This window comes from Bufo bufo, chromosome 1, assembly GCF_905171765.1.
Source record: "Bufo bufo chromosome 1, aBufBuf1.1, whole genome shotgun sequence".
Lineage (NCBI taxonomy): Eukaryota > Metazoa > Chordata > Amphibia > Anura > Bufonidae > Bufo > Bufo bufo.
Window position 1 is genome coordinate 351610321 of NC_053389.1, and position 24431 is coordinate 351634751.

At 42.0% G+C, this 24431-nt stretch overlaps 1 protein-coding gene across 2 annotated transcripts in view; it reads right to left on the reverse strand.

Annotated features, from left to right (window-relative positions):
- Window positions 1-24431, reverse strand: part of DOCK2 (dedicator of cytokinesis 2) — a 1232183-nt gene that overhangs the window by 903379 nt on the left and 304373 nt on the right. The gene's annotated exons all lie outside the window — the stretch shown is intronic.

Genomic DNA, 24431 nt, shown 5'->3' on the forward strand with positions numbered 1-24431 from the left:
ATAACAAAAGTTTTGAAATGGTATACAGGGCTGGACTGACGGGGCAACAACAACAAAAGACAAATGCACCATATACATAGTAGACTGTGTAAGTGGATGGGGTATTAAAAAGGTAAAATATATCCTATATGTCCAAAAGTCACATTGCACAGTAGTCCAGGAATGGACGTTTTGAAGATATTTCTTTATTAGGAGCAGTTCCAAATACAAAAATATTGAATACAATTTTCCAAAATATGAATATCTGAATAGAATCAGAATAGTAACAGTAATAGATAATTTATAAAGGTTCACAGAGAGCTGAGATCGGAATACTACACTTAAATGGGTTATGCTATGACTAATATAACAAATGAAACTCTGTCATCATATAGTAGATGACAATCTCTAAGGGCTTATGCACACAAACAAATTTTTGGGTCAGATGCGGACCCATTCACCTCAATGAGGCTGGAAACGATGCGGACAGTAAACCATGTGCTGTCCGCATCCATATGTCTGTTCCATGGCATCCACAAAAATATAGAACATGTCCTATTCTTGTCCGCATTACTGACACGGTTAGGACTTTTCTATTATGGGCCAGATGTTCCGTTCCACCAAATGCGGAACGAACATGGCCAGTTCCGTGTTTTGTGAACCCGTAATTTTCGGACTGCAAAACAGGCTACGGACATGTGCATGAGCCCAAATTAAACTAGAACCAGCCCTGTACTTCACATGGATCCAGATATCTTCCCATTCATTGCTCCAATTTCTCTGCTAGATTTATTTCGAGCTAGCAGCTCAGGGAGCATGTCCTTTCTGCGGTAGCTCTTTCCCTGTAGCTGACATCTTCTAACAGTACATATGGCTGGTGAAAATTGAAGATTTAAACTTCAATTCAAGTTTTAAACTGCGCATGTGTGACCACCAAAGTGAAGGAAATAGGAAGATGGACAAGGAATAAGAAAAAGAACAAACAGCATGTAGAATATTATTCATGGCACAACCCTTTTAATGATCTCCTGGTATATCATATAGTATTGTAATTCTGTCTTTCAACACTAGATCAGGGAGTAGTACAATAGGCCCCCTGACTCTGCTATACATTTATTTTCTTTCACTTCAATGTCTGCCTTTTTTTCTTATCTGTTACCATTAAGACAGGTCAGATAGAATAAGACAGCCCCTTAACTGTCTTGTCTCTAACTGTCTTCTGAAACTTGACCTCTGTCAGGAGACATCTTAGTGTTGTGTACATAGTTCTTCACTTGCCATGCTCCACTGGTCCTACATATGTGAACTAACAAGTACATTAACAATATCAACTATGTTTCAATCAGACTATATTCATTTTAACCAGTAGTATAAACATCTATAACTAGTAGAGCATTTTAAGATGTCTTATGATTAGTAGTATTTTAAACATATTTTAAAGCATGCTATGTATTACTCTTTATAACATAGAATATGAGTTTACTTTCCATTAACTCATGACAAGGCTGAAGGTGTGTATTAAGCATATGTTGGCATGGTTTATTCCTGTACCCTACTAGGGCTTCCAGACTTGTACAGCTGCTATTAAAGGGAGTGGAGCATCAGAAAATGACCTATTGTTTAAAGAGGATCCGACACCAATGCAATACAATCTTCACGCAGCATGTTATAGAGCAGGAGGAACTGCTCGTTTTAGACGCCGGTCTTAATAAAGGCCCTGTGCTGGCAGTGGATCCGCCGAAGTTATGAAGAGGCGCCGGCCTCTCCATAGCTTTGGCGCATCCAGCGCCAGTTCTAAATGTAATACGGCTTCCGAGCCATCTTACTTTTGAGACCATTTTCTACGTAGAAAATGATGAATTAGTTGAGCCTGCTGGCCCATCCCCTCGCACACCACGCCCACAATTGTAGACCTGGTGTGAGTGAGGAAAAGTCGCAGATAGTGACGCAACTAACCATTTTGCTGCCATCTGTGCCTGAAATATGCCTAGTTTAGGTGTATTTCAGATTAGTAAATGACCACCATAGTTTTTGGGAAAAGATTGATTTAGACCTGTAATTACTGAAAACACTTCCCACATGTACAACTGAAGTAAAAAAAAAAAAAAAACTGAGATTTATAAATGTATAAAATGCAAGATTTTCCTACAAACTGTATATCAATTTGTTCAGCGTCTCCTGCTCTATAACACCCCGCCAGCAGATTGCACAGTATTTCTGTCATGAGAAATAATGTTATGTAGCTGACTGACATTAGCGATGGGCTAATGTCAGCAGTACATAACTGTATGCTTTATAACTCCCTGCCAGGCGCAGTGAGTGAAGGACATGCTCCTGCTGTCTGCTTCCTTCCTTCGGCTCAGGCAGCTTGTTTAACACAAAACATGGTATGTGATTTGTGATGACATATTCCCCTTAAATTCATATAAAATAAGCCTGTCCAAGTAGTGAGTGGAGCAACCAGAATTTTATCCTTTAAAGGGACTCTCCCACTAACAACTCTTGAAATAGATTCCTGTACATATAACAAACAGCTTATTATGACACAAGACTTTATCTTAGGCTAGTTTCACAGTAGCGTTAAAACTATCAGCAGGCCGTTCCAACAGAGGAACAGGCTGCCAGAGTTAGTTATATCCAGCATAGCTGGATACTGCTTTTCCCCACTGGAGCCCATTGACTATAATGGGACCCAGCGGGGATCCGGAGGGTTTCTGGCATGAGAGCTTGAAACTGGCCAAATCCCTGCTGGGTCACATTATAGTCAATGGGGTCTGGCGGGGGTCTAGTGGTGCTCTGGCCCTATCCGGCTATGCAGAATATGATAAACTCTGGCAGGCTGTTCCTCTGCCACACCAGCCTGCCGGATCACTTCAATGCTATTGTGAAACTAGCCTTATTGGACAATACTTGTGTCTGAACCAGAGTATAACCAACTTATAAGGTGATGGCATAACATTAGGATGTGCCCTCGCTTTATGAACAGTGAGGGTCTGACTTCTGGGACCTATGCAGATACTGAGCATGAAGGGGTCACAGAGCTGTTTTAGCACTGTGTCCTATTCACAGTTTTTCCTTGCACAGTGGCAGCTGGCCACCTGCTGTTCAGGAAACTGCAGTACAGCCCATTTCAAGTGAACCCAGCTCTGCGGCACCTGCATTATCAGGATAGGCAATTCCCAGACGTCTGATCCCCACAGATCATAAAGTGATGGTATATCCTATTAACAGACCATCAGTTTATAAGATAGGAAACTCACTTTAAATTTTCTTATAAAGTTTTTCTAGATTGTGCGATTAACAATATTTCAAGTCTTGCGTGTTGACTGACAGTAAGTCAACTGTATAACTGTGGTATTATAATTAGTGTTGATCACGAATATCCGAATTGCGAATTTTAATCGCGAATATCGGCACAAATATTTAGAATATCGCTAAATAGATTCGTAATCGCGAATATTCAATTTTTAAAAAAATACCAGTTCATGCGAATTTTTAAGCAAATTCTTTAGGCAAATTTTATGCGAATCAAGAAAATAATGACTAGAGATCATGAATTCGCGAATTCTCGAATATATGGCGAATATTCGCCCAAATATTCGCAAAATATCACGAATTCGAATATTGCCCATTCTGCTCATCACTAATTATAATATTATTATTATTTATTATTAAAGCGCCATTCATTCCATAGCGCTGTACATATGATGAGCGGTGCACATACATAATACAGACAATTGCACTAATCATAAACAAGACAAGTTACAAACTGGTACAGAAGGAGAGAGGGCCCTGCCCGTGAGGGCTTACAATTTACATGGTATGGGAGAAGGACACAGTAGGTGCGAGTTAAGTAGGTCATGGCGGTATAGAGGCAGCAGGGTCACTGGTTGTAGGCTTGTCTGAAGAGGTGGGTTTTCAGGTTTCTTTTGAAGGATTCCAATGTAGGTGAGAGTCTGATATGTTGGGGTAGCTAGTTCCAGAGTATGGGGGATGCACGGGAGAAATCTTGGAGTCGATTGTGGGAAGAGGCAATAAGAGGAGAGGAGAGAAGGAGGTCTTGTGAGGATCGGAGAGTGCGTGTGGGGATGTATCGGGAAAGTAGCTCAGAGATGTAGGGAGGCGACAGGTTATGGATGGCCTTGTATGTATTTGTTAGTACTTTGAAGTGAATTCGCTGGGCAATGGGGAGCCAGTGAAGGGATTGGCAGAGGAGTAATAGGGTGAGAGGTGGATTAGCCGGGCAGCAGAGTTGAGGATAGATTGGAGGGGTGCGAGAGTGCTAGATGGAAGGCCACAGAGGAGAATGTTGCAGTAGTCTAGGCGAGAGATAATGAGGGAATGTACAAGAATTTTCGCAGATTCAAAGTTAAGGAAAGCACGGATGCGGGAGATGTTTTTGAGTTGGAGGCGCAGGTGGTGGAAAGTGCTTGGATGTGCGGTCTGAAGGAGAGGGCAGAATCCAAGGTCACTCCAAGGCAGCGGACTTTGTTGACCGGGGAGAGTGTGCAGCCATTGATCATGATAGATAGGTCTGTTGAGGGGGTTGAACAAGATGGGGGAAAGATTATGAATTCTGTCTTATCCATGTTAAGTTTTAGAAAGCGAGAGGCGAAGAAGGGTGATATAGAAGATAGACATTGTGGGATTCTTGATAGTAAGGTGGTGATGTCTGGACCAGAGAGGTAGATTTGCGTGTCGTCAGCGTAGGAGTGATACTGAAAGCCATGGGACTCTATGAGCTGTCCCAGGCCAAGCGTGTAGATAGAGAAGAGCAGGGGTCCTAGGACAGAGCCTTGCGGGACACCAACAGAGAGGAAATGAGACGAGGAGGTGGTGCGAGAGTGGGAGACGCTAAACGTCTGGTCTGTGAGGTATGATGTGATCCAGAAGAGGGCCAGGTCGGTGATGCCAAGAGATGAGAGAGTTTGCAACAGAAGGGAGTGGTCAACAGTGTCGAAGGCAGAGGACAGGTCAAGGAGAAGGAGGACAGAGTATTGTTTCTTGGTTTTGGCTGTCAGTAGGTCATTGGTGACTTTGGTAAGGGCAGTCTCGGTCGAGTGGTGGGGTCAGAAGCCAGATTGTAGGCGGTCAAAGAGGGAGCAGGAGGAGAGGTGGGCGGACAGTTCTGAATAGACATGTTGTTCAAGTAGCTTAGAGGCAAATGGAAGAAGTGATATGGGGCGATAACTGGACAAGGAAGATGGGTCAAGTGAAGGCTTTTTGAGGATGGGTGTAATGGTAGCATGTTTAGAAGCAGAGGGGAAGACACCAGAGTTTAGTGATAGGTTGAAGAGATGAGTTAGGGCTGAGATAAACACTGTGGTGAGGTTAGGGATGAGGTGGGATGGGATTGGGTCAAGTGCACAGGTGGTCAGATGAGATTTGGAGAGTAGAGTGGAGAGTTTTTCTTCTGTAATGGTGGAGAAGCAGGTTTTGGGAGAAGAGGACTGAGCCGTTGTGTAGAGGGTCTGTGGGGACTGTGTAGTGAAGCTTTCTCTGATGTTGACTATCTTTTGTTTGAAATATTTGGCAAAGTCCTCAGCTGAGAAGAGTGGAGAGGGTGGGGGCGCTGGGGGACGGAGAAGGGAGTTAAAAGTGCTAAAAAGTTGTTTAGGGCTGTGTGACAGGGAAGATATGAGAGATGAGAAGTAGGCCTGTTTTGCATCAGCGAGTGAGGATTTAAATATGAGGAGGGATTGCTTGTATGCGGTGAAATGATCATTTGAATGGGATTTCTTCCATTGCCGCTCAGCAGCCCTGGAAGCTTGTCTGAGTTTTTTGGTCAGGTTGGTGTGCCAGGGTTGTCTGTTGATTTTTCGGGTTTTGTTGTGTGTGAGGGGGGCAACAGTGTCCAGAGCTGTACTTATTGTGTTGTTATATAGGGTGGTAGCAGCTTCTGGGTCTAGGAGGGAGCAGATGGTAGAGAGTGAGAGAAGAGAGTCGGAAAGCAAGCGAAAGTCGAGATGTTTAAGGTTCCTGCGGGGGTGTGCTGGTGTGTGGACCGGGGGAGCAGCAGAAGAGACCAGTGAAGAGAAGGTGAGTAGGTTGTGGTCGGATAGGGGGAGAGGCGAATTAGAAAGGTTAGATAGGGAGCAGAGGCGGGTAAAGATCAGATCCAGAGTGTGACCATCTCTGTGGGTGGGAACTGAAGACCACTGTGATAGGCCGAAGGAATATTCACCCAAATATTCGCGAAATATCACGAATTCGAATATTGCCCCTTCCGCTCATCACTAATTATAATATAAAATTATTCACAGAACCAGCAGCATTAAAATTAGAGATGAGCAAATTTCATGTTATGAAATTTGTTCACGCTTCGTGATAGGCCGAAGGAATATTCGCCCAAATATTCGCGAAATATCACGAATTCGAATATTGCCCCTTCCGCTCATCCCTAATTATAATATAAAATTATTCACAGAACCAGCAGCATTAAAATTAGAGATGAGCAAATTTCATGTTATGAAATTTGTTCACGCTTCGTTTGGTGGTAAATAGCAGAATTGCGTTATAGATTCCGTTACCACGGACCTTAATGCAATTCTGTGATGGAATGCATAACGGAATGCCTTTAGAGGCATTCCGTTATTAAATCTGTCATAATAGAGGTCTATGTTGGAGTATAACGGAAACGGGACGGATCCGTTATGCAGGCCATAGACTTCTATTATGACGGAATGAATAACGGAATGCCATTCCGTCATAGAATTGCGTTATGGTCCGTGGTAACGGAATCCATAATGAAATTCTGCTTTTACCACCAAACGAAGCATGAACGAATTTCAAAATATGAAATTCGCTTATCTCTAATTAAAATGTAACTTTTAATGATATCTAATAAAAATAAAAAAATTTAGGTAGGCGTGACTTATGCCTCATTCACACGTCAGTGTTTTGGTCAGTGATTTCCATCAGTGATTGTGAGTCAAAGCCAGGATTGGAGCCTCCACAGACATAAGGTATAAGGGAAGCATCTGCACCTGCTCTGTGTTTAGAGCTGCACCTGGTTTGGGCTCAAAATCACTGATGGAAATAACTGAGTCTCTTATATTGGGCCCTGCCTGAAAACAGAGTGGCCAACCCAATAAGGGCAATCCTGTGTCAGCAACCTCCTACTGTTCATAGAAAAGCTCTGACAAAAAATGTTGTGTCCCAGTACTCTAGTGGTCACATTATGTAAGAGAATTACATATCTATGTTAAACATAGATATCTTACTGCCAATTTGCTGTTATCATGCTCATCTACCTCGAACTACATCTTGCAGTTTATATTTTATGCATTTTATTAAGCTCTGGTCTACTGAAACTTCACCCACAACATTTTTTTTTCTATTTATATTCTTTGGGGAGAATTTATCATGAAGGGAATATTTGAAGTCAGTTTTGCTTGATTCTGCATTGGCATATTTTGCTCCAAATTTATCAAATGGGTTTGATAAATTTGGCTAATCTTTCACCAATGCAGGCGCATTAAATCCTGCACGGCCGCGGTCAGCGTGCTGCTGTGACGGAGACCCGATGGCAGGGAAGGCAGCCCGATGCCTTTGTTAGGCATCGTGGCTGCCTTTCATGAGAGCCTGTGAGATCCAGCTCCCTGGATCTCACAGGCAAGCTGGCTGTAAGTGATATACATTGAATAATATACTTAGGCCCCTTTCACACGGATGAGAATTCTGCGCGGGTGCAATGCGTGAGGTGAATGCATTGCTCCCTCTCTGAATCCGGACCCATTCACTTCAATGGGGCTGTGCAGATGAGCGGTGATTTTCATGCATCACTTGTGCGTTGTGTGAAAATTGCAGCATGTTCTATATTCTGTGTTTTTCACGCAACGCATGCCCCATAGAAGTGAATGGGGCTGCGTGAAAATCGCAAGCATCCGCAAGCAAGTGCGGATGCAGTGCGATTTTCACGCATGGTTGCTAGAAGATGATAGGGATAAGCAACCCCGGACCCCATTAAAGGGACACTGTCATCTGCGTTTTGGGTATAGAGCTGTGGACATGCGCTGCTAGATTGCCGCTAGCACGTCTGCAATATACATTCCCCATAGCTCTCAGTGCTCTTATTTTGCAAAAAAAAACGATTTTATATATATATGTAAATGACAAGTAAGGAGCCCAAGGGGCTGTTACTAACATTTCAGGAGCCCAGCCACGCCCGCTGTGAAGGAGCCCAGCACCACTTGCATCCTCCAAATCTCCTCCTTGCTCCCCTGATGTCACATAGTTGAAGCACCATAATCTTGCGTGTGCCGGCAAGCGCATGCGCAGTTCACTCCCTGAGGCTGATGCCATCACATCGCGAGATTGCGGCGCTCTAACTTTGTGACGTCGGGGAGCAAGGAGGAGATTCGGAGAATGCGAGTGGTGCTGGGCTCCTTCAGAGTGGGCGTGGCTAGGCTCCTGAAATGTTAGTAACAGCCCCTTGGGCTCCTGGGGATCTAGCAGTACATGTCCACAGCTCTATACCCAAAATCCAGATGACAGTGTCCCTTTAACCACCTCAGGACCGCCGTACGCAGGATTGCGTCTTTGCGGCGGTCCTGTTGTTCTGGGTGGACGCGCCGGTGCGTCCTCTCGCGAGACGCGAGATTTCCTGTGAACGCGCGCACACAGGCGCGCGCGTTCACAGGATCGGAAGGTAAGCGAGTGGATCTCCAGCCTGCCAGCGGCGATCGTTCGCTGGCAGGCTGGAGATGTGATTTTTTTAACCCCTAACAGGTATATTAGACGCTGTTTTGATAACAGCGTCTAATATACCTGCTACCTGGTCCTCTGGTGGTCCCCTTTGTTTGGATCGACCACCAGAGGACACAGGTAGCTCAGTAATATGTTGCACCAAGCACCACTACACTACACCCCCCCCCCCCCCGTCACTTATTAACCCCTTATTAGCCCTTGATCACCCCTGATCACCCCATATAGACTCCCTGATCACCCCCCTGTCATTGATTACCCCCCTGTCATTGATCACCCCCCTGTAAAGCTCCATTCAGATGTCCGCATGATTTTTACGGATCCACTGATAGACTGATCGGATCCGTAAAAATCATACGGACGTCTGAATGCAGCCTTACAGGGGAGTGATAAATGACGGAGGTGATCACCCCATATAGACTCCCTGATCACCCCCCTGTCATTGATCACCCCCCTGTAAAGCTCCATTCAGATGTCCGCATGATTTTTACGGATAGACTGATCGGATCCGTAAAAATCATACGGACGTCTGAATGCAGCCTTACAGGGGAGTGATCAATGACTGTGGTGATCACCCCATATAGACTCCCTGATCACCCCCCTGTCATTGATTACCCCTCTGTCATTGATCACCCCCCTGTAAAGCTCCATTCAGATGTCCGCATGATTTTTATGGATCCACTGATAGATGGATCCGATCCGCAAAACGCATCCGGACGTCTGAATGAAGCCTTACAGGGGCGTGATCAATGACTGTGGTGATCACCCCATATAGACTCCCTGATCACCCCCCTGTCATTGATTACCCCCCTGTCATTGATCACCCCCCTGTAAAGCTCCATTCAGATGTCCGCATGATTTTTACGGATCCACTGATAGACTGATCGGATCCGTAAAAATCATACGGACGTCTGAATGCAGCCTTACAGGGGAGTGATCAATGACTGTGGTGATCACCCCATATAGACTCCCTGATCACCCCCCTGTCATTGATTACCCCTCTGTCATTGATCACCCCCCTGTAAAGCTCCATTCAGATGTCCGCATGATTTTTACGGATCCACTGATAGACTGATCGGATCCGTAAAAATCATACGGACGTCTGAATGCAGCCTTACAGGGGAGTGATCAATGACTGTGGTGATCACCCCATATAGACTCCCTGATCACCCCCCTGTCATTGATTACCCCTCTGTCATTGATCACCCCCCTGTAAAGCTCCATTCAGATGTCCGCATGATTTTTACGGATCCACTGATAGACTGATCGGATCCGTAAAAATCATACGGACGTCTGAATGCAGCCTTACAGGGGAGTGATCAATGACTGTGGTGATCACCCCATATAGACTCCCTGATCACCCCCCTGTCATTGATCACCCCCCTGTAAAGCTCCATTCAGATGTCCGCATGATTTTTACGGATCCACTGATAGACTGATCGGATCCGTAAAAATCATACGGACGTCTGAATGCAGCCTTACAGGGGAGTGATCAATGACTGTGGTGATCACCCCATATAGACTCCCTGATCACCCCCCTGTCATTGATCACCCCCCTGTAAAGCTCCATTCAGATGTCCGCATGATTTTTACGGATCCACTGATAGACTGATCGGATCCGTAAAAATCATACGGACGTCTGAATGCAGCCTTACAGGGGGGTGATCAATGACAGTTGGGTGATCACCCCATATAGACTCCCTGATCACCCCCCTGTCATTGATCACCCCCCCTGTCATTGATCACCCCCCTGTCATTGATCCCCCCCCCCCCCCTCTGTAAGGCTGCATTCAGTCTTTTTTTTTGGCCCAAGTTAGCGGAATTTATTTTTTTTTCTTACAAAGTCACATATTCCACTAACTTGTGACAAAAAATAAAATCTCACATGAACTCACCATGCCCCTCACGGAATCCAAATGCGTAAAATTTTTTAGACATTTATATTCCAGACTTCTTCTCACGCTTTAGGGCCCCTAGAATGCCAGGGCAGTATAAATACCCCACATGTGACCCCATTTCGGAAAGAAGACACCCCCAGGTATTCCGTGAGGGGCATATTGAGTCCATGAAAGATTGAAATTTTTGTCCCAAGTTAGCGGAACGGGAGACTTTGTGAGAAAAAAATAAAAAATATCAATTTCCGCTAACTTGTGCCAAAAAAAAAAAAATTCTATGAACTCGCCATGCCCCTCATTGAATACCTTGGGGTGTCTTCTTTCCAAAATGGGGTCACATGTGGGGTATTTATACTGCCCTGGCATTCTAGGGGCCCCAAAGCGTGAGAAGAAGTCTGGTATCCAAATGTCTAAAAATGCCCTCCTAAAAGGAATTTGGGCCCCTTTGCGCATCTAGGCTGCAAAAAAGTGTCACATCTGGTATCGCCGTACTCAGGAGAAGTTGGGGAATGTGTTTTGGGGTGTCATTTTACATATACCCATGCTGGGTGAGATAAATATCTTGGTCAAATGCCAACTTTGTATAAAAAAATGGAAAAAGTTGTCTTTTGCCAAGATATTTCTCTCACCCAGCATGGGTATATGTAAAAAGACACCCCAAAACACATTCCCCAACGTCTCCTGAATACGGCGATACCAGATGTGTGACACTTTTTTGCAGCCTAGGTGGGCAAAGGGGCCCACATTCCAAAGAGCACCTTTCGGATTTCACAGGTCATTTACCTACTTACCACACATTAGGGCCCCTGGAAAATGCCAGGGCAGTATAACTACCCCACAAGTGACCCCATTTTGGAAAGAAGACACCCCAAGGTATTCCGTGAGGGGCATGGCGAGTTCCTAGAATTTTTTATTTTTTGTCACAAGTTAGTGGAAAATGATGATTTTTTTTTTTTTTTTTTTTTCATACAAAGTCTCATATTCCACTAACTTGTGACAAAAAATAAAAACTTCCATGAACTCACTATGCCCATCAGCGAATACCCTGGGGTCTCTTCTTTCCAAAATGGGGTCACTTGTGGGGTAGTTATACTGCCCTGGCATTCTAGGGGCCCAAATGTGTGGTAAGGAGTTTGAAATCAAATTCTGTAAAAAATGACGAGTGAAATCCGAAAGGTGCTCTTTGGAATATGGGCCCCTTTGCCCACCTAGGCTGCAAAAAAGTGTCACACATCTGGTATCTCCGTACTCAGGAGAAGGTGGAGAATGTGTTTTGGGGTGTCATTTTACATATACCCATGCTGGGTGAGAGAAATATCTTGGCAAAAGACAACTTTTCCCATTTTTTTATACAAAGTTGGCATTTGACCAAGATATTTCTCTCACCCAGCATGGGTATATGTAAAAAGACACCCCAAAACACATTCCCCAACGTCTCCTGAATATGGCGATACCAGATGTGTGACACTTTTTTGCAGCCTAGGTGGGCAAAGGGGCCCACATTCCAAAGAGCACCTTTCGGATTTCACTGGTCATTTACCTACTTACCACACATTAGGGCCCCTGGAAAATGCCAGGGCAGTATAACTACCCCACAAGTGACCCCATTTTGGAAAGAAGACACCCCAAGGTATTCCGTGAGGGGCATGGCGAGTTCCTAGAATTTTTTATTTTTTGTCACAAGTTAGTGGAAAATGATGATTTTTTTTTTTTTTTTTTTTTCATACAAAGTCTCATATTCCACTAACTTGTGACAAAAAATAAAAACTTCCATGAACTCACTATGCCCATCAGCGAATACCCTGGGGTCTCTTCTTTCCAAAATGGGGTCACTTGTGGGGTAGTTATACTGCCCTGGCATTCTAGGGGCCCAAATGTGTGGTAAGGAGTTTGAAATCAAATTCTGTAAAAAATGACGAGTGAAATTCGAAAGGTGCTCTTTGGAATGTGGGCCCCTTTGCCCATCTAGGCTGCAAAAAAGTGTCACACATCTGGTATCTCCGTACTCAGGAGAAGGTGGGGAATGTGTTTTGGGGTGTCTTTTTACATATACCCATGCTGGGTGAGAGAAATATCTTGGCAAAAGACAACTTTTCCCATTTTTTTATACAAAGTTGGCATTTGACCAAGATATTTATCTCACCCAGCATGGGTATATGTAAAAAGACACCCCAAAACACATTCCCCAACTTCTACTGAATACGGAGATACCAGATGTGTGACACTTTTTTGCAGCCTAGGTGGGCAAAGGGGCCCACATTCCAAAGAGCACCTTTCGGATTTCACTCGTCATTTTTTACAGAATTTGATTTCAAACTCCTTACCACACATTTGGGCCCCTAGAATGCCAGGGCAGTATAACCACCCCACAAGTGACCCCATTTTGGAAAGAAGAGACCCCAAGGTATTTCGTGATGGGCATAGTGAGTTCATGGAAGTTTTTATTTTTTGTCACAAGTTAGTGGAATATGAGACTTTGTAAGAAAAAAAAAAAAAAAGAAAAAAATCATCATTTTCCGCTAACTTGTGACAAAAAATAAAAAGTTCTATGAACTCACTATGCCCATCAGCGAATACCTTAGGGTGTGTATTTTCCGAAATGGGGTCATTTGTGGGGTGTTTGTACTGTCTGGCCATTGTAGAACCTCAGGAAACATGACAGGTGCTCAGAAAGTCAGAGCTGCTTCAAAAAGCGGAAATTCACATTTTTGTACCATAGTTTGTAAACGCTATAACTTTTACCCAAACCATTTTTTTTTTACCCAAACATTTTTTTTTAATCAAAGACATGTAGAACAATAAATTTAGAGCAAAATTTATATATGGATGTCGTTTTTTTTTGCAAAATTTTACAACTGAAAGTGAAAAATGTCATTTTTTTGCAAAAAAATCGTTAAATTTCGATTAATAACAAAAAAAGTAAAAATGTCAGCAGCAATGAAATACCACCAAATGAAAGCTCTATTAGTGAGAAGAAAAGGAGGTAAAATTCATTTGGGTGGTAAGTTGCATGACCGAGCAATAAACGGTGAAAGTAGTGTAGGTCAGAAGTGTAAAAAGTGGCCTGGTCTTTCAGGGTGTTTAAGCACTGGGGGCTGAGGTGGTTAAAGTCTATTCACTGTATTATTTTCCCTTACAACATTTGTTATAAGGGAAAATAATAGCATTCTTAATACAGAATGCTTAGTAAAATGTGCCTTGAGGGGTTAAAAAAATATAAAAAATAAACTCACCTTATCCACTTGATCTTCTGAGTGAAGATAGAAGATCCTTCTATCTTCATTCAGCAGAACCTGCGCTGACGTCACCACGCTCACCAGGTGGTGAGTAGTGATGAGCGGCAGGGGTCATATTCGAATTTGCAATATTTTGCGAATATTTGTCGAATATTCGCTATATTCTACGATTTTTTTACTCGAAAAATCGACAAAATAATGATCGCGTAATATGCGAATTTTCGTAAGGCGACTTTTTATCGCAAATTTTTCAATTGCCGAGTAAAAACATGATTCCTCCCTGCTTCTTGCTTGTGGGCCAATGAGTCATAGCACTATATCTAATAAATTTGTTTTTTCAAATATTCGTAATATTCTAAAACAAGAATATATAGCAATATAGCGAATATTCAAAAAAAAAAAAAAAATATAGAGCAACTTAGCTAATATAGTGCTATAATCTTTTTTTTCAAAAGTTTAAATTGTTTTCCAATCTGAACTTCAGATGAGAAAAAAATTACAACTATTAAACAAAGAAGATTATAGCACTATATTAGCTAAATTTCTCTATATTCATTTTTTTTTCCGAATATTCGCTATATTGATATATATTCTTGTTTTAGAATATTACGAATATTTTCGAAAAAACTAATATATTCGATATAGTACTATATATTCGTTTTTTAGAATATTCATAATTTTTCCCATTTAAAGTCATGATTCATCCCTGCTTCTTGCTTGTGGGCCAATGAGTCATTGGCCCACAAGCAAGAAGCAGGGAGGAATCATGTTTTTACTGAGCAGTTGAAAAATTCACAATAAAAATTTGCATAACAAAAATTCGCAATAAAAAAAAATCTCGAATATTCAAAATTACGAATATATATTGTTACGGGGTTCTGAAGGTGCACTCGGTCCCCCATTGCCCGCAGAACTGTTGCTTAGCTTTTGGAATGAGGTTCTGTGTTTGACCTCATTCCCAGGGCGGCTTTACTAGCTGGTGGTTCCCTGCTCCTAGTCTGCCTTGAGCGCCGAGCTGATCACTCGGTGCTCGACTGGTTGGTCTGTCGGTCATGTGACGCTGGCCACGTCACATGACCCTCACTCCCCACTATAAATACAGGCAGCCTGCTGGCTACAGGTTGCCTGTTAATTTCTAGGTTCCTGGCTATTTGTTGGACTGCTGAATACTTACCTGATCCTGTTCCCTGACCATCCTTTTGCCTGCTCCTCCTGTACTGCGCTTCCGTCCTGGTATTGTGACCTCGGCTCCCACCTGACTACTCTCTTAGGACTCCTCTTGTACTTCTCTGCTCTCCTGGTATTTATGACCCCGGCTTCTCCTGACAATTCTCTGCTTGCTCCATTTGTACTTTGCAGCTTTCCTGGTATTGACTCGGTCCGTTCACGTCCTGTTGTTTGTCTGTCTGTCATCCCTGCACTTACTCAAAGTTAGGGATTGCCGTCCAGTAGTCTCCTGTCATTAGGACTCGCGAGGCAAGTAGGCAGGGCCAGGGGTAAGGGTGGAGCGCAGTGGTCACTTCCCTCCCCCCTGTGTGTGTGTGTACGCAACCGTTACATATATTCTAAATATTCGCGAATTTTTGAAGTACCTATATTTGCTATAAAAATTCGCAATTCGAATATTCGTGATCAACACTAGTGGTGAGCGCGATTACGTCATCAAAGGTCCTTTTGCAGGTCCTGAAAGAAGAAGAAAGAAGACGATGCCGGCTGCGCGATCAAGTGAGTTATGTTTTTATTATTTTTTTAACCTTTAATTGACATTGGACTTTGCATTCTATATTAAAGAATGCTATTATTTTCCATTATAACCATGTCAGGGCTCCAGACTAAAAAAAATATCACTGCCAATTTGCTGTTATCATGCTCATCTACCTCGAACTATATCTTGCAGTTTATATTTTATGCATTTTATTAAGCTCTGGTCTACTGAAACTTCACCCACAACATTTTTTTTTCTATTTATATTCTTTGGGGAGAATTTATCATGAAGGGAATATTTGAAGTCAGTTTTGCTTGATTCTGCATTGGCATATTTTGCTCCAAATTTATCAAATGGGTTTGATAAATTTGGCTAATCTTTCACCAATGCAGGCGCATTAACCCCTGTGTGTGTGTGTACGCAACCGTTACATATATTCTAAATATTCGCAAATTTTTGAAGTACCTATATTTGCTATAAAAATTCGCAATTCGAATATTCGTGATCAACACTAGTGGTGAGCGCGATTACGTCATCAAAGGTCCTTTTGCAGGTCCTGAAAGAAGAAGAAAGAAGACGATGCCGGCTGCGCGATCAAGTGAGTTATGTTTTTATTATTTTTTAACCTTTAATTGACATTGGACTTTGCATTCTATATTAAAGAATGCTATTATTTTCCATTATAACCATGTCAGGGCTCCAGACTAAAAAAAATATCAAGGAGCCATTGGCTCCTAACCTGAAAAATTTAGGAGCCGAATTAAAAAAATTTGTCGCCAATTTAAAATACATATAATTACGGTATAATAAACAAAAATAAACTTGATTTTGATACCATAAAAAAGTATTGCGATACTCGATACCACGTGAAAAAAATTAAACACCAAACAAGTCACGTGCATTCCGCATTTTATGGAACGTCTGGACCATAATAGAACAGTCTGATCCTAATTTTTGTTGGGACAAGGTGACAAAAAAATGGCAAATTGCAAGTTTTATATTTTTTTTGTTACGGCGTTCACCGCATAGGAGATATTTTAAAATATTTTAATAGATCGCACTTTTTTGGGTGTGGCGATATGTAATATTTATTTATTGTTTATATATTTTATATGTAAAATTGGGAAAGGGGGTGATTTAAACTTAATATTTAGGTGTTTGTTTGTTTTTTGTTTTTTTACTTTTTATTTAATAACAATTTCCCCCTTAGGGGCTAGAACCTGGGATCTTTTCATCACTTGTCCTATTCCCCCTAATATAGCTTTATTAGGGTGAATATGAATTTACACTCTCCCTGCTGCTCTGTGCTCTGTGCACACAGCAGCAGGGAGCAGACTATGGCAGCCAGGGCTTCAATAGCGTCCTGGCTGCCATGGTAACCGATTGGAGCCCCGGGCTTACACTGCTGGGGCTCCGATCAGAAGTTGCCACTGCACCACCAAAGAGGAGATGAGGGGGGGACCCTGTGGCCACTGCTACCAATGATTATAATAGCTATAATAGTAGGAGGGGTGGTTGGGGGCGCACTGCGCCACCATTGATTCTACTTTATAATACCGGGGTTAAGGGCGGCGCACTGTGCCGCCAATGATTATACTTTATAATACTGGGGTTGGGGGGGGGGGTGCGGTGCACTGTGCATCCAATGAATATAGTTTATGCCTTAATACAAACGCAGGCTGCGGGCGCCGGCCATATCCCATACCCAGCCTCTATGACTGCGCCCTGCGATCCGCCACAATTAACCCCTCAGGTGTCGCAGCGCGCAGTCATAGAGGCTGGGTGCCGGGTATGGGATATGGCCGGCACCCGCAGCCTGCGTTTGTATTAAGGCATAAACTATATTCTGCCTCCTTCTCCCCTGTGCTGCTGGGGAGAACATGGTACGCACATGGTACGTGCTGACAGCAGAGCGTGCCATGTCAGTTTAACTCGTGTGTGAAAGCAACAGAGCAGAGGAAGGTCTAGGCGAAAAAATGGCGACAAGACTTTGTTTTGCAATTCTAAGTCGCATTGGCGACCATTTTGGTCGCCATCTGGAGCCCTACATGTTATAACTGAAAATAATAAAGTCTACAGAACACCAAACCCAAACCCGAACTTCAGTGAAGAAGTCCGGGTTCAGGTCTGGGTACCACATTCAGTTTTTTCTCACACGCGTGAAAAACGCATTGCACTCGCACAGAAAAACTGAACGTCGGAACACAATCGCAGACAAAACTGACTGCAATTGCGTGCCTACTCGCGCGGGTTTCCCACAATGCACCCTGAACGCATCCAGCCCTCACCCACGACGCCCGTGTGAAGGGGGCCTTACGGCCAACGCATCACAATACATAAGTGGGACAAAAAATTAAGTGAAAAAAAGTTAAAAAAATATGGAAAAAAAGAAAAGTAGACATATTAGGTATCGCCGCGTATCAACCGGCTCTATAAAAATATCACATGAACTAACCCCTCAGGTGAACAACATCAAAAAACTAAAAACTGTGCTAAATAAACCATTTATTTGCCACCTTACATCACTAAAAGTTCAAAAACAAGCGATCAAAAAGGCATATGCCAACCAAAATCATACCAACCTAACCATAACCTCATCCCACAAAAAATGAGCCCCAACCTAAGACAATCACCCAAAAAATAAAAAAAACTATGACTCTCAGACTATGGAGACTCTTTTTTTTTCTTTTAAAAATGCTGTTATTGTGTAAAACTTAAATAAATTAAAACAAAGTATACATATTAGGTATGGCCCCATCCGTAACAACCTGCTATATAAAAATGCCACATGACCTAACCGCTCAGGTGAACACCACAAAAAAACTAAAATAAAAACGGTGTCAAAAAAGCTATTTTTTGTCACCTTACATCACAAAAAGTGCAATAGCAAGCGTTCAAAATGTCATATGAACCCCAAAATAGTGCCAATCAAACTGTCATCTCATCCCACAAGAATAATACCCTACCTAAGACAATCGCCCAAAAAATTTAAAATAAATGTGGGTCTCAGACTATGGAGCCACTAAAACATTATTATTTTTTTGTTTCAAAAATGATATCCTTGTGTAAAACTTAAATAAATAAAAAAAAAGTGTACATATTAGGTATTGCCGCATCCATAATAACCTGTGGATAAATTTTCACATGACTTAACCCCTCAGGTGAACGTCGTGAAAAAATAAAATTAAAAAGTGTGTCAAAAAGGAAATTTTTTGTAACCTTACATCACAAAAAGCAAAATACCAAGCAATCAAAAAGTTATATGCATCCTAAAAAAGTACCAATCAAACCGTCATCTCATACCAAAAATAATGAGCCCATACATAAGACAGTCGCCAAAAAAAAAAAAAAAAACTATGGCTTTCAGAATATGGAGACACTAAAATTTTTTTTTTTTCAAAAATGCTTTATTATGTAAAACTGAAACAAAAGTTGTCATATTTGGTATTCTCGCATCTGTAACAACTTGCTTTATAAAAATAGCACATGATCTAACCTGTCAGATGAACATTGTAAATAACAAAAAATAAAAACGGTGCCAAAACAGCTATTTTTTGTTACATTGCCTCACAAAAAGTGTAATATAAAAAAATATTTTCGGCACTGTATTTTTGAACCCCATAACTTTTTTTATAGTTATGCCTATGAAGCTTTTTTATACCATTTTGGAGTATGTCTGACTTTTTGGTCACTTTTTATTCAATTTGGCAAATCAGCCATTTTGATGGGGTTTTTTCGCTATATTGTGTAATCATTGGGACTGTAAGCCTATCTACTCCTTCAGCCATTTCTTTCATTCACTTTTTACTTTTTTTTTTATTATTTTGCAATAGGGTACTACAGTCCATTTGTTTCATGTCTTGGTTGATTTTTTCTAATTGATTTAACTTGTACCCTTTTTCTTTGAATTTTGTATGGATATTATCTGTTTCCTCCTCAATCTGTTCCAGTGTAGTGCAATTTCTACTCAATCTAATGTATTGGCTGTGGGGGATATTAATTAACCATATAGGTAGAAGGCAAATATGCATAGAAATAAAACTGGCAGTGGGTTTCTAGAATGTTTTTGCCCTTTAATAAAAATTGTTAAATCCAAAAAGTGTATTTCTGTTTTACTAAAATTAGGCATGAATCGTAAATAAAAATCATTTTTATATCATTTAAAAACTCATGAAGTGTATCCTAAAGGGGGCCCTTTCCAAATAAAAATAATATTGTTGATGAATCTTTTCCAGAGGACCAGGTTCGCATGTAATGTTCGTCCTGGGCAGATGGTAAGCTCCTCCCATCTGCCCAAGTTGCGATTATGGCAACACCACATTTATATACTTTTTATTATGTTAATACTTAAAAGAATAAAAACTAATACTTAAAAAATAAAAACTTTGGGAATTTTTTTTTTTTCGGCAATGTATTTTGACCCCCATAACTTTTTTATAGTTATGTCTATGAAGCTGTGTGAGGGCTCATTTTTTGTGGGATGGTCTGTATTTTTTTGTTTATACCATTTTGGAGTATGTGTGACTTTTTGGTCACTTGTTATTCAATTTGGCAAATCAGCCATTTGATATTTTTTTCTATTACGCTGTTCGTCGTATGGGATAAATATTTTTATAGTTTAATAGCACAGGCATTTTTACACTTGGTGACGCCCATGATATTTTTTTTTTTCATAGTTTTTTTTTATTATGGGGAAAGGGGGGTGATTTTAATATACACGGTGGGCCATTTATATGGATACACCTTAATAAAATGGGAATGGTTGGTGATATTAACTTCCTGTTTGGGGCACATTAGTATTTTTGAGGGGGAAAACTTTTGAAGATGGGTGGTGACCATGGTGGCCATTTTGAAGTCGGCCATTTTGAATCAAACTTTTGTTTTTTCAATAGGAAGAGAGTCATGTGACACATCAAACTTATTGGGAATTTCACAAGAAAAACAATGGTGTGCTTGGTTTTAACGTAACTTTATTCTTTCATAAGTTATTTACAAGTTTCTGACCACTTATAAAATGTGTTCAATGTGCTGCCCATTGTGTTGGATTGTCAATGCAACCCTCTTCTCCCACTCTTCACACACGGATAGCAACACTGCAGGAGAAATGCTAGCACAGGCTTCCAGTATCCGTAGTTTCAGGTGCTGCACATCTCGTATCTTCACAGCATAGACGATTGCCTTCAGATGATACGAGATGTGCAGCACCTGAAACTACGGATACTGGAAGCCTGTGCTAGCATTTCTCCTGCGGTGTTGCTATCAGTGTGTGAAGAGTGGGAGAAGAGGGTTGCATTGACAATCCAACACAATGGGCAGCACATTGAACACAGAAACTTGTAAATAAATCATGAAAGAATAAATTTACGTTAAAACCAAGCACACCATTGTTTTTCTTGTGAAATTCCCAATAAGTTTGATGTGTCACATGACCCTCTTCCTATTGAAAAAACAAAAGTTGGATTCAAAATGGCCGCCATGGTCACCACTCATCTTGAAAAGTTTCCCCCCTCACATATCCTAATGTGCCACAAACAGGAAGTTAATTTTACCAACCATTCCCATTTTATTAAGGTGTATCCATATAAATGGCCCACCCCGTATATACAGTCGTGGCCAAAAGTTTTGAGAATGACATAAATATTGGAAATTGGAAAAGTTGCTGCTTAAGTTTTTATAAAAGCAATTTGCATGTACTCCAGAATGTTATGAAGAGTGATCAGATGAATTGCATAGTCCTTTTTTGCCATGAAAATTAACTTAATCCCCAAAAAATCTTTACACTGCATTTCATTGCTGTCATTAAAGGACCTGCTGAGTAGTGATGTCGCGAACATACAATTTTCCGTTCGCAAACGCCGAATGCGAATTTCTGCAAATGTTCGCGAACGGGCGAACCGGGCGAACCGCCATAGACTTCAATAGGCAGGCGAATTTTAAAACACACAGGGACTCTTTCTAGCCACAGTAGTGATGGAAAAGTTGTTTCAAGGGGACTAACACCTGGACTGTGGCATGCCGGAGGGGGATCCATGGCAAAACTCCCATGGAAAATTATGTAGTTGACGCAGAGTTGGATTTTAATCCATAAAGGGCATAAATCACCTAACAATCCAAATTTTTTTTTGAACAACGTGGTTTAAAACATCCAGTGTGTGTATACGATCAGGTATGATGTTGTATCGATCAGGTAGTGTAAGGCTTATGCCCGCTTCACAGACATTGACAGACCAAACTCCCCTTTTTTATCTGCGAGGTATTTGTGAGTGAGTTACACCCTGTAACGGTATAAGTGGAGGTCTAGCCACTAGCCAGTGGCCACAATACAGTCTGTGTGGGCCTGACACACACGGGCTTGCAAATGGGATTAGATCACAGAAAAAAATTAAATAGAATTTTTATTTATCTGCGAGGTATTTGTGAGTGAGTGACACCCTGTAACCGTATAAGTGGAAGTCTAGCCACTAGCCAGCGGACACAATACAGTCTGTGTGGGCCTGACACACACGGGCTTGCAAATGGGATTAGATCACAGAAAAATATTAAATATAATTTTTTTTTATCTGCGAGGTATTTGTGAGTAAATGACACCCTGTAACGGTATAAGTGGAAGTCTAGCCACTAGCCAGTGGCCACAATACAGTCTGTGTGGGCCTGACACACACTGGCTTGGAAATGGGATTAGATCACAGAAAAATATTAAATAGAATTTTTTTTATCTGCAAGGTATTTTCTGTCACACCCTGTATGAATGGTGTGCACACAGTACTGTCTGTGACTGAGCCTGCAGTCTCTCACACACGGGCAGGCAACTGCAATATGTGTATATATAAAATAAAAAAAGCACACTGATGTACCAGCCCTGAAAAGGGCTTTTTGGGATGCTGTCAGGACGCTGTCCTTACAGCAGATGAGTCTGTGGACACAGAACACTGCCCTAGCTAACGCTTTCCCTATTGAATCAGCAGCAGCAAGCAGCACTGTCCCTACTCTCACACACGGGCAGGCAACTGCAATATATGTATATATAAAAAAAAAAAAAAACAGCACTCTCCCTCCTCTCACTGAGAATGCAGATTCCGAATGAATCTAAAATGGATGCTGTCCGGGAGGTGGGAGGGTCTGGGTGGGAGGGTCTGCTGCTGATTGGCTGGAATGTGTCTGCTGACTGTGAGGTACAGGGTCAAAGTTTACTCAATGATGATGTATAGGGGGCGGACCGAACATTGCATATGTTCGCCCGCCGCGGCGAACGCGAACAAGCTATGTTCACCGGGAACTATTCGCCGGCGAACTATTCGGGCCATCTCTACTACTGAGATCATTTTAGTAATCGTCTTGTTAACTCAGGTGAGAATGTTGATGAGCACAAGGCTGGAGATCATTATGTCAGGTTGATTGGGTTAAAATGGCAGACTTGACATGTTAAAAGGAGGGTGATGCTTGAAATCATTGTTCTTCCATTGTTAACCATGGTGACCTGCAAAGAAACGCGTGCAGCCATCATTGCGTTGCATAAAAATGGCTTCACAGGCAAGGATATTGTGGCTACTAAGATTGCACCTCAATCAACAATTTATAGGATCATCAAGAACTTCAAGGAAAGTGGTTCAATTCTTGTTAAGAAGGCTTCAGGGCGTCCAAGAAAGTTCAGCAAGCGCCAGGATCGTCTCCTAAAGAGGATTCAGCTGCGGAATCCGAGTGCCACCAGTGCAGAGCTTGCTCAGGAATGGCAGCAGGCAGGTGTGAGCGCATCTGCACGCACAGTGAGGCGAAGACTTTTGGAAGATGGCCTGGTGTCAAGAAGGGCAGCAAATAAGCCACTTCTCTCCAAAAAAAACATCAGGGACAGATTGATATTCTGCAGAAAGTATGGTGAATAGACTGCTGAGTACTGGGGCAAAGTTATATTCTCCGATGAAGCCTCTTTCCGATTGTTTTGGCCATCTGGAAAAAGGCTTGTCCGGAGAAGAAAAGGTGAGCGCTACCATCAGTCCTGTGTCATGCCAACAGTAAAGCATCCTGAGACCATTCATGTGTGGGGTTGCTTCTCATCCAAGGGAGTGGGCTCACTCACAATTTTGCCCAAAAACACAGCCATGAATAAAGAATGGTACCAAAACACCCTCCAACAGCAACTTCTTCCAGCAATCCAACAACAGTTTGGTGAAGAACAGTGCATTTTCCAGCATTATGGAGCACTGTGCCATAAGGCAAAAGTGATAACTAAGTGGCTCGGGGACAAAAACGTTGACATTTTGGGTCCATGGCCTGGAAACTCCCCAGATCTTAATCCCATTGAGAACTTGTGGTCAATCCTCAAGAGGCGGGTGGACAAACAAAAACCCACTAATTCTGACAAACTCCAAGAAGTGATTATGAAAGAATGGGTTGCTATCAGCCAGGAATTGGCCCAGAAGTTGATTGAGAGCATGTCCAGTCGAATTGCAGAGGTCCTGAAAAAGAAGGGCCAACACTGCAAATACTGACTCTTTGCCTAAATGTCATGTAATTGTCGATAAAAGCCTTTGAAACGTATGAAGTGCGTGTAATTATATTTCACTACATCACAGAAACAAAGATCTAAAAGCAGTTTAGCAGCAAACTTTGTGAAAACTAATATTTGTGTCATTCTCAAAACTTTTGGCCACGACTGTACATATTTACTATTCTTTTAGGCCCCCAAGGGCCTAACATCATGCATATAGAAGTGCAATCCACTTATATACATGTGTATTGCAATGTAGTGCTGCCACCTGCTGGCTTATATGGGAATATACCTGTGAGTGGCATCAGAGCCTCAGCAGACTCCTGCCTTATATAGGCAATGAATGGTTCCCCTACTGCCAAGTGGGGGACCCATTCCAGGCCCAGAAGCGCGCCACTTCGGAATTTTGCTCTGTTATATGCCTT